Raw genomic sequence first — 10859 nt, forward strand, 5'->3', positions numbered from 1 at the left:
AAGGGGCTCAAACTGCCATACCATGAGATCATGACCTGAACCAGGTTGGATGCTTAACTGACTGAACCTCCCAGGCACCCCGATCAGTCCTTCATATTTATGGCTAACTAATACTCCCTTTATGGATATACTACATTTTGTTTATCTATTCATCTGTTGATAGACATTTGTATTTCCACTTTATGGCTATTGTGAAAAATGCTGCTATGAAAGCTTAACGTTTTAGATATTATTCGTAGCATAATACCAAGAGACAGAGCAATATGGCATTTTTCATTATTTTTTTAATGTTCTTATTTATTTTTGAGAGAGAGAAAGAACATGGATAGGGGAGGGGCAGAAAGAGAGGGAGACACAGAATCCAAAGCAGGTTCTGGGCTCTGAGCTGTCAGCACAGAACCCAACGCAGGGCTTAAACTCGTGAACCACGAGATCTTGACCTGAACTGAAGTTGGACGCTTCACAGACTGAGCCACCCATGTGCCCCCATTTTTAATTGTTGCTTACTGAGAACCTGTAAAGCCATCTTCACATGGGGATGGGGTACTCTCAAAGGAGAAATCTACTGACACCGTCTAAGGAGGGGTCTCTTGCAGACACACACACACACACACACACACACACACACACACACACAAACCTTGAAGTTTCTGTTACTGCTTTCAACTGTAGCCATGTCTATTAAAAGCCACTTGTAAATAGCTAACTTCAGCTCTGGCATGCCATAGATTAGGCATATTTGTTTTCCAGGGAAGATTATAAATAGAGGGGGGAGGGGGGAGCGAAACAGAATGTATTTTGCAAATGAGCCCAGATGGAAAACTAACAGATGGCCATGCACTGTATTTTGTGTGTTCAGACCTACATTTAAATTAAAAATTTTCATAATTATGATTAACGTCTGTAGCAACACTAGTTTTCCTGTGGTGGCATCATATATCATGTATCGGAGGTATTGAATAGAACATTTTCATGAAAAGGTTTCAGACTTTATACAAATTTTGGTACTTGCCTGCCCTACACTTAAGAAAGAAACAAAACAAAACCTCACTCAGCAGTGATGGAGCGCGCTGAGAAAACTTCAGTGCAAGTGGACTTTCTATAATAAGCCCGTCTGCCGCCATCTGGTTTTTCCTCCCATGTTAAAACTCCTAGCCAGCTATTCCGTGCAGAGGGGGGAAATAATGGGCCTTTATTTGCATGGATATTTTCTCCAGATTCTAATATGAAGAGTTTTCTCTTGGATCACACCTTTTTTTTTAATTTCCATCAGTGTACATGATATATTTATTTTCTAATGGTAGATGTCTCTTCTTGCAAGCTATCCATCTCCCTTTGCTTTTCTCCACTTCCCCTTTTCCTGGGTGATTCTGTGTCTCGTTATTTTCCCAGCCTTCGTAGAGGTGGGCTGTGTGGAGGAGGGTCCACGGGGTGTGTCTTCAGGTAGAATCAGGACTTTAGAGCCTGCACAGTGAGAATGTGAAGCCCAAACCACTCTTTGTAGGACCTTTGGTCCATTGGGTGGACTTTGCGCAGTGCGTGGACTTCTGTATATCAGCTCAGGTTCTGAATGCATAAAATGGGGAGATCTCACTACTCTTTAGAACAAGGCTTATATGCTCTACCTTTTGGCTATTCCGTAGTGCTCTGCTCTGGGACACATCCAGACCACCTTCCATTTGACAGTTCCTTATTCTTGTCTCTTTATCCTCTAACACGCTCTTCCATCATTTTGGGTTTTTACCCCCATCAGTATATCAAAACTATGCCCATTTTTTACTTGCCATTCTGTCTCATGGTTCACATTTTGCCTTGAGCAGGGTTCTTCCTCCCTGACATTTTTTTTCTGATATAAGAGATATCATACATAGTTCTGCTCTTTGGCTTCAACAAAATGCATTCCTCAGGGTGACACCTCATCGGCCCTTTCATGGCCAGGCTTCCCTGTAGTGCAAAGGTGCTGGCGTGGGTCTCCAGCTAGACTAACTGACAAATGCATCATCCTCTGGTACCGCTGATATGGTGGGTCGGCAGTTAGAGGGGGGTGGCTTTTACTTTAATGATAGCCTAAACCTGCTCCATTTCACTCAAGGCACCAAACAATAATGACAGACATTTTAAGTTTACATGGTGGTAAGACCCAAAGTTTACTGTTGGAGCAACACTTTATTGATATTAGCAACATCCACCCACTGAGTCTAGAAAGTAGACCTGAAGAGACTTGTCTCTAGGTCATACTAGCTTTTCTAGATGGAGTGTTTGGTGGGGGTGTAGCCCTGGGTGGGGGATGAAGCCAAGCTCTGGTGCTCTTGCCCTTAAACTTTTGCTTTCTTGCTTTCTATTAGAAATTGTACCTTCCTTTTTTAAATGTTTATTTTTGAGAGAGAGAGAGAGAGAGAGAATGCACAAATGAAAGTGGGACAGAGACTCTGAAGCAACCTCTGCCCAGATAGCAAAGAGCCCACTGCGGGGCTCGAACTAACAAAGCATGTGATCATGACCTGATCAGACTTGAGCCAAGTTGGATGCTCAACCAACTGAGCCACCCAGGCACCCCTCAAAATTTCACCTTCCAAACATCCGAGAGAAGAGGATACATGATGGAGATGAGAATGTGGACAAAATGAACAACTGCTTTAGGGTATTTTACTTACAATTTAGAAAAGCTAAGACAGACTTTTGACAAAAAAATCTCATTCATCTCTTTTCAGGCTCTCAGATATGAGAGAGTAACTGAAAAGGATAAATGAAAGGGATGAAACATTAGCAGCCCATTTTGTAAGTCAAGCCAGAAGCTATGGTCTATGAATACTTTAAAATATCATATACGCCCGTATCCTGGAGAACGAACATATTTGATGCCAGAAAAGAAGGCTTGGAAGAGCTGCTGAGCATTTAGCAACATCACTAATTATTTGTGTAACGTTTGGCAAACAGTCAAAACCAGAAATTTTTTTTCTGGTAAACATATTTTTACACATTTGTCCTCCGTACAAAAATAACCCATCGAGATGCATATATTTTCACTTGCCCGTGTTTGCATTGCTGAGGCATAAAGCAGTCCTCCTTAAAAGGTTCGTTTCAACGTTATTAGCTAATTCATAAGCCCAGCAAACCTGGGGGCCCACAAGCATATGCTTTGCATTGAAACACCAGCTTGGTAATCAAACGAGGAGCAATCGAATGCGAGCTTTCAAGGCAGGTGAATTTGACTGTACATCATGGCTCTGCACATAGGTTTGTATTTTCTATTCTTAATTACATCTGTGCAAATCTCCATTTGTTTATAGTTGCCTAATACATCGAGCGGCTATTTGAATTCCCAGAGGCACCTTTCTGTGGTGTGCACTTCTCCAAGAAAAAAAAAAAACCTGGTTCAGTCATTAATTTGAATATTAAGTGCAAAAAGAGATATAGAAGTGAATGCTCTTCAATTCAGCAAATGTTGAGCCTCTTGCAAAGTGCTGATAGAGATACACAGGAAATTCAATTCACCTAAACTCATTAAAGCTCAATTTCCTCATCTATGAAATGGGAGTAATAGAAAAAAAAAGTGTTCAGTTAAAATGCTATATGAGTTAGAAATAGTAGTAGTGATAGTAAATTGCAATCCATTGCCTTTTTTTTTTTTTTTTTTGCCAGCACCACTTAATTACAGGTATTTTTCTACAAAAGACTTTGTGAATATGACAGGAACAAAAACAGAAAGCCATTGCTTTTACATCCAGGTTACTTTTTTTTTTTTTAACTTTTGTGAATCCCATTATCTAAGGAAGGATTTACAACAGCCAGTGGCCGTCAAAAGAGTGTGTGATGTACAGGCAGCATGAGCATGGCCCATGCCTTTTTTGGGGAGACGTGATATGTTCTGTGATAACAGAAAGAAAACTGGGGACTGCCTACTTCTAGGTTAAGGGTACAAAAATGAAAAGAAAAATGAGATCTTCAGATTGCTTCTAGGCCCTGGTGGATTTCCTCAGATAGATAAGAAAGCAAGGGATAGGAAGAGATGATTCATCCTGTCTGACTGTAGTCCTCCCAGAATTGTGTGTAGAAAATGGAAATCTATGCGTCCTGCCTGCCACACAGTGTCCTTTTGAAGACCCAAATCCACACAGTGTATGTGAAAACTCTTTAGAAATACCAGACAACCAGGTCTTTATTATTTTCCTCTTAACCTGAGTTCAGGGAATGGGAAATAAGGTGTCAGAGACCCTCAGTAGATAGCTTTCCTCAAAGACATTAAGAACAAATACCAGGAAAACCTTGGATTGCGAGTAACTTGTCTGCAAGTGTTTGGCATGACCAACAAACATTTCTAATAAATTTTAACTCGATCAACGAGCAATGTCTTGTAAAATGAGTAGTATGTGATGCCAAATATCATGTGATCACAACAGAGCCAACGGTTTTTTAAATCTGCTTCCATATACAAGTGCTTTGGATAACAAGCATGTTTCCAGAACAAATTATGCTCGCAAACCAAGGTTTTGCTGTAAATAAGCCAAGAAGTACATTGGGCCCTATCTGACGTCGACATTTACGTCCTGATCTTCCACAGCCATCTGAGCCACATCCCCATGGCCAGCTGAGCACAGAGGGTTATGTATAAGTGGTTAAATGGAAGCTGGATCCAGCCTGTCAATGACAAAATGAGGAAGTAACAGTAAGTCCTCTCAGTCACCTTAAAAAAAAATCAGCATCTCCCCTCAGACCTTCAATTCTTCATCTGTAACACAAAAAGGCCAGGTCAGATGCTCTGTGAGATTTGTGACTGATCTTCCCAAAGTCAGAGAATAAATGAGCCCTCAGACATGTGCCTGGATGTGAGTGATGATGTTGGTGACCTCATGGGGACGTTCTCTTCAGTATCATGAGGACTCTGCATCAAAGGTTGTCCTACCCTGGAGCAATCAGGAGCTATGCTTAATGGCCTGCAGGTGGCCATATCAGGTAGGCACTAAGGGCCGAGAGGCTGGTTCTGAAAAGCTGGATCTTCTGTAGGCCCTGCTGATTGGCCAAGAACCTGCCATTCATCAGTCCCTTATCAGTCTCACTAGTCTCCTTCACATGCACTACAGAGGTGTGATTTCCCCAGGTAGCCCCAGCCACTGCAGTGACAGAGAATCATATTTGCAATGGCCTTTCAAGATTAGAAGAGACCACAATTTATGGCCTCAGAAGCCACAGGCAGTTGACCTTCTGCATTCAAGAATCTCACTTGAGAAGAGCCACTAAATGCTTCTTCCTGCTCTTTCATAGGCTTTCTCTTATCTCTCCATACTGCTCTCTTCTGTTGGTCCATTCAGTAGCTTATAAAGTAATTGCTTTATTAATATTCTTTCTAAAGAGCTATTTGCTGTTTTAAACAATGGTTGTCCGGGAATTGCTCCCTGGCTGGAGAGCTGTGTCATTTTTGGAAAATGTCCCTCCACCCAAATGGCTTTCTCTTGCCAGGGTATAAAGTCATAATTAGAAATGAAAGTTCTGAAGAGGAAGATGTGGATAAGAAAACTTAGTTATTTTTAAGAAACAAGAGGTTAAGTAATTTACCTAAGGTCCCCAAAGTGACAGGGTTGGAATTCAAACCCCAGCCTTCCTGACGCCAAAGTGTATAGTTTCCAGGGTCACCCCACCATGGCCAGGGACAAAAATATATCCCCAAAAGCAGCCCCTTCACTCAAAGCTTCCTTCCTGCCTTCTGCAGGGCACTCTATCCTCATGCTTTTTATTTCTGGTGATGCTTCCTGTGACTTAATCAGTGGAGCAGTTACTGAGGGTTAGGTCCTAAGCCACTGGCCTCAGCATCTTTAAGCGCCTGCATTCCATAGTCATTCCACTATGCAGCCCTGATTTAACAGTTTCCTACGTTTTACACTGGGGATACGTTGAGTTCCTGGTAAGAAGCGTCATCACAGTATAATGAGTTTGGTGTACTTAGTGCTGGGGGTTGTGGATCCTATACGCCTCTCCCATGAACTTTCCTACCTATGTCTAAAGGACTTACTTCTTATATGGTCTTGGCAATGGCAAGCAGAAGTCTTCATAGAACATTCCTGTGTTCTCCATCCTTTAATATCAAGGGATATTTCAGATGCTTGCAGTAGCCCTGTGTGTAATCAGAAATGTGGGTTGTGCAGGCAAACTTCTGTTTCTTTCTTTTTTTAATGTTTGTTGAGAGAGAGAGAGACAGAGACAGAGGAGTGGGAGAGGGACACAGAGAGAGGGAGAGAGAGAAAATCCCAAGCAGGCTCCATGCTTCAGCACAGAGCATGATCTGGGGCTCAGTCTCAAGAACCAGGAGATCATGACCTGAGCCAAAATCAAAAGATGAACGCTTAACCAACTGAGCCCCCCAGGCACCCCAGGAAAATTCTATTTTTTAATTGTTTTTTTTAATGTTTGTTTAGTTTTGAGAGACAGAATGTGAGCAGGGGAGGGGCAGGCTCCAGGCTCTGAGCTGTCAGCACAGAACCTGACACAGGGCTTGAACCCACAAACTGTGAGATCATGACCTGAGCTGAAGTCTGATGCTTAACCGACTGAGCCACCCAGGCACCCCATATTTCTTAAGAATGGCCCAGTGTCCATTTCTAGCTGAACACTCACTGAAACATATTCTATGCAGCAAGGCCTTCAGGTGCTCTCAAGGGCTTTGGGAGTGTCCTGTGCCATTTTATTTTGCCAGAGGTTGCTTTATACAGAGATTATAAATTCCAGATAACTGATATGTGTGTGGGATCTTATCCCTTTATATTCTAGGAACTGACTGATCTATTTCAGCTGGGCTTGTGAGAAATTTAACTTCATTTAGAACCAGGTCAAGTTTGAGAGGTTCAAACATTTCCAAAGCTTCGCATAGAAAGGGTAGACTGTCCTTATTTATCATGACCTTGGGTTGCTCCATTTATGGCTGAACCACGCAAATCAGATCCATGCAGGCTCCTTCGGGCTGACAGCTTTGTCTGTCTTCCGGGCCATGCATGGATCTGATTCATTTGCCACTGGGTTTTGTTCCCCAGGGACTTGCTGTCTGTCTCCAGTCCTGTCAAGAAGTAGGACTGTAATGGTTACTTTTGGGGGTAACTTGACTGGGCCATGGGGAGCCTAGACATTTGGTCAAACAGGATTCTGGGTCTGTAAGTGAGGGTGTTTCTGGAGAGGTTAACATTGCCATTGGTAGGCTGAGCAAAGCAGTGTCCTCCCCAATGTGGGGACGTTAGGACACCCTATCCCATCAGTTGAAGGACTGACTGGAAGAAGCTGATTCTTCTCTGGGAGTAAGCTAACTCCTGCCTGACTGCCTTCCAACTGAGACATCGGTTTTCTTCCTGCCCTTGGACTTGGCTCTTCTGAGTCTTACTCAATCAGCATTTGAAATGGAAGCCCACCAAGAGCTCACCCTGGGCCTCCAGCTTCCCAGCTGCAGATCTTGAGAATTGTCAGCCTCCATAATTTGTGCGAGGCAATTCCTTATGCTAAATCAGTTTATATCACCTGTCTGTCCGTCCCTCTGTCAACTTAGGTTTGGCCCTGTTTATTTCTGGAAAGCCCTATTATAAGAACATAGCTCTTCTCTGCTTTTCTCTCCCTTGCTTCGCCCCCCATCCTGCCCAGCCTTCTGTCTCAATCTCTGTCAAACGTCGGGCCAAGACGACTGAGTATGTACAAGTATCCCCTTCCGTTGGTTTCTGAAGGTTGCTCTAACAAAGTACCACAAACTGGGTGGCTTCCAATCACAGAAAGTGTTATTTGACAGGTGAGGAAGGTGGTTCGGGCAGGGGCCATCCTTGCCTCTTCTGGGTTCATGTGGCTGCTGGTAACGCTCGTGTCCTGGCTCGCAGCTTCATTGCTTCAGTTTCTGCCTTTGTCTTCACGTGGCTGTCCCCCCTCTTTATGGGTCTACATTTTGTCTCTAATTTCTCTCATTAGAAGGAGGCTTCATTGGATTAGAGTCCACATAAATCCAGTATGACCTCGTCTTAAATTCACTAATCACATCTGCAAAGTCTCTCATAGGTTATTTCTACCCCATGTGAGAATTATCCCTTATACATGTACACTCATTCTCACACTCGCACTCGCACGCACACGCACACACACACACACACACACACACACACACACACACTCTTTTCTTGAGGTGATGTTCACAGACCCAGCCGTGATATGTGCTTGAGCATAGAAAAGGGAGAGGACAAATAAATAGAAATAATAAATGGCCATGTCTTGAAATATTTTTCTGACTCATCTATAAGAAAGTCTTACTATTAGAAAGCATCACACAGTAAAGCATGTATTTTGACAGGCTCAGAAATGACTCCTAGACCCTCTGAGATAGAAAGGAGTCTTACAAGGCTCCCTTTGATAATCAAGGCATACGTCAAGGTTGCAGGCAATGCAGCGACAGTATGGAAAATTGCCCCATCAGGTGCATGAACCAACAGCCTTGCCTTGACCATATTTGCTTGACCCCTCCCTCAGCCTGCCCCCCCTCCATTCAGACTGCTGTTCTTTCTATTTTGCAATATTCTCTCTGAAGTTTTTAAAGAAAAGGATTTTTAAGTTTCCTTCTCGTGTCAGAACCTCTTTATTGCACATTATCTTTTGCTCTTTTTTAAAAATATTTAAATTTGTTTGAATGACAGTGAGCAGGGGAGGGGCAGAGAGAGAAGGAGACATAGAATTAGAAGCAGGCTCCAGGCTCTGAGCTGTCAGCACAGAGCCAGACGCAGGGCTTGAACCCACAAACAGCAAGATCATGACCTGAGCCGAGGTCAGACGTTCAACCAACTCTCCCTATCTTTTGCTATTTGATTGCTGCCCACCTTTCATGTTAGAGGCTTTTCTCTGGATTTTTGTGATCTCTTAATGTCTCCTTGCATGCGAGTGAGAGACGAAAAACTCACTGGAATTGCACTTAGTGGGGTTTATGGACCATGAATTTCACCAAAGGTGACTTCACTGGGCCATCTTATTGCAGAATCCTTAATGTTACATCATCCTTTTAGATCCTTTTTAGATCCTTCAGTATGCTGCCTGGAGGGTACAAGACCCGGCACAAGAATTCTGGAATCCTCGCAGAGGAAGCTGCCCGGGGTTCTAAGCATCTCTTATGCATATGTTCACTTCATTCTCTGCTCTCCTCTTGGAGCAAACATTGTGGAGGGTTCATACTTTGCTTAGAGGAATGTGTTTGCCAAAAGTGTGAAAGAGCCCAGCATGTTCTTCGCTAGGTGAGTGGTGAACAAGTTGTATATCCATTCGGTAGACTACCATTCAGCTATAAAAACAAGCTATCAAGCCATGAAAAACAGCACAGAGATGAACCTAAAATGCATATCACAATTGAATGATCAGCCTGAAAAGGCTATGCATTTTGTGATTCCAATTGTATAACATTATAGAAGTGAAAAATACTCTAAAGACAGCAAAAAGATCAGTAGTTGCCTGGAGTTCGGGGGAGATTCGGGAGGGTTGGCGAGGTGAAGTACAGAAGGTTTTGAGGCTGGGAAATCTGTTCTGCCCGAGACTATCATGGCACATTCCTGACACTGTGCTCTCACCGAGACCCAGAGAGCTTAATATAGCACAGAGTTCCCTTTAATCTGTGCAACTTTGACCAAATCATTTAGGAGGTCAGCAATCTCAGGAAGAATGTAGTCTGCGACATGAGAAACTGGATTCCAAATGTATGAGACAACCTCACTGAAGGGGGCGGGGGAGGTTGCCGACCTAAGAGGCTGTGTACACACACACACACACACACACACACACACACACGGCACTCTATTTAATAAATTTGTTTCCCGTGGGGTTATGGCTTAACAATTCTAATACTGCCATGCATGTATATTGGAATTTGAATATTAAGTAAATGTGTGGCAGATGGCAGGGGCCAGGTTTCTCATTGTTAGAATGAGGATCCACAGTTAGGCAAGGGGAGGAGGCTAAAATGATCCATGTGACCATGGATGAGAGTTGGAGACATTTGTATGCACTCGTGTTTAACTTAATCTAGATACAGATGGTTCCATGTGAAAATATCTAGAGGTGGCATCACAGATGTGACCCCTGCCCTGTCAGACAAGAGACAATAAGCAAGAATACTGAGTCACAACAGGTGCACGCAGCAGCAGTGTCTTGGTATCTTATACCATCTTCCACTAACAGGAAGTAGGGCTCCATGGAGGAGTGGTTGATTCTGGGGCTAGAGTATGAAGTATAAAAGGTGTGACTAGAATACTTTATAGAGACAGAAAGCAAGGGGATTCCAAAAAGCAAAACAAAGCAAAAACCTACACAGATGGGGTTTTGCCAAAGGGACACAAGATAGTTCAGTCCAACTGAAAGAACTATTTTTTAAGTTTACTTACTTATTTTGAGAGAGAAAGAGAGAGAGAGAGAGAGAGAGAGAGAGCGCGCGCGAACAGAGGAGAGGAAGAGAGAGCAGGAGAGAAAGAATCTCAGCGAGGCTCCTCACCCAGTGTAGAGCCCAACTCAGGGCTCAAACTCACAAACCATGAGATCATGACCTGAGCTGAAATCAAGAGTTCAACACTTCCGGCTAAAATGAATAAATCAAGAGACTATAGATGCTGGCGAGGGTGTGGAGAGATGGGCACCCTCCTACACTGTTGGTGGCAATGTAAACTGGTGCAGCCGCTCTGGAAAACAGTGTGGAGGTTCCTCAAAAAACTATCGATAGACCTCCCTTATGACCCAGCAATAGCATTGCTGGGGATTTACCCAAGAGAGACAGAAATGCTGATGCATAGGAGCACATGTACCCCAATGTTCATACCAGCAATGTCAACAATAGCCAAAACATGGAAGGAGCCGAAATGTCCATCACCTGA

The 10859-nt window shown here is 43.3% G+C and overlaps 1 long non-coding RNA gene across 5 annotated transcripts in view; it reads right to left on the reverse strand.

Moving 5' to 3' along the window:
• Positions 1-10859, reverse strand: part of LOC115276576 — a 39939-nt gene that overhangs the window by 26099 nt on the left and 2981 nt on the right. The gene's annotated exons all lie outside the window — the stretch shown is intronic.

The sequence above is a fragment of the Suricata suricatta genome, chromosome 13 (assembly GCF_006229205.1).
Source record: "Suricata suricatta isolate VVHF042 chromosome 13, meerkat_22Aug2017_6uvM2_HiC, whole genome shotgun sequence".
Taxonomy (NCBI): domain Eukaryota; kingdom Metazoa; phylum Chordata; class Mammalia; order Carnivora; family Herpestidae; genus Suricata; species Suricata suricatta.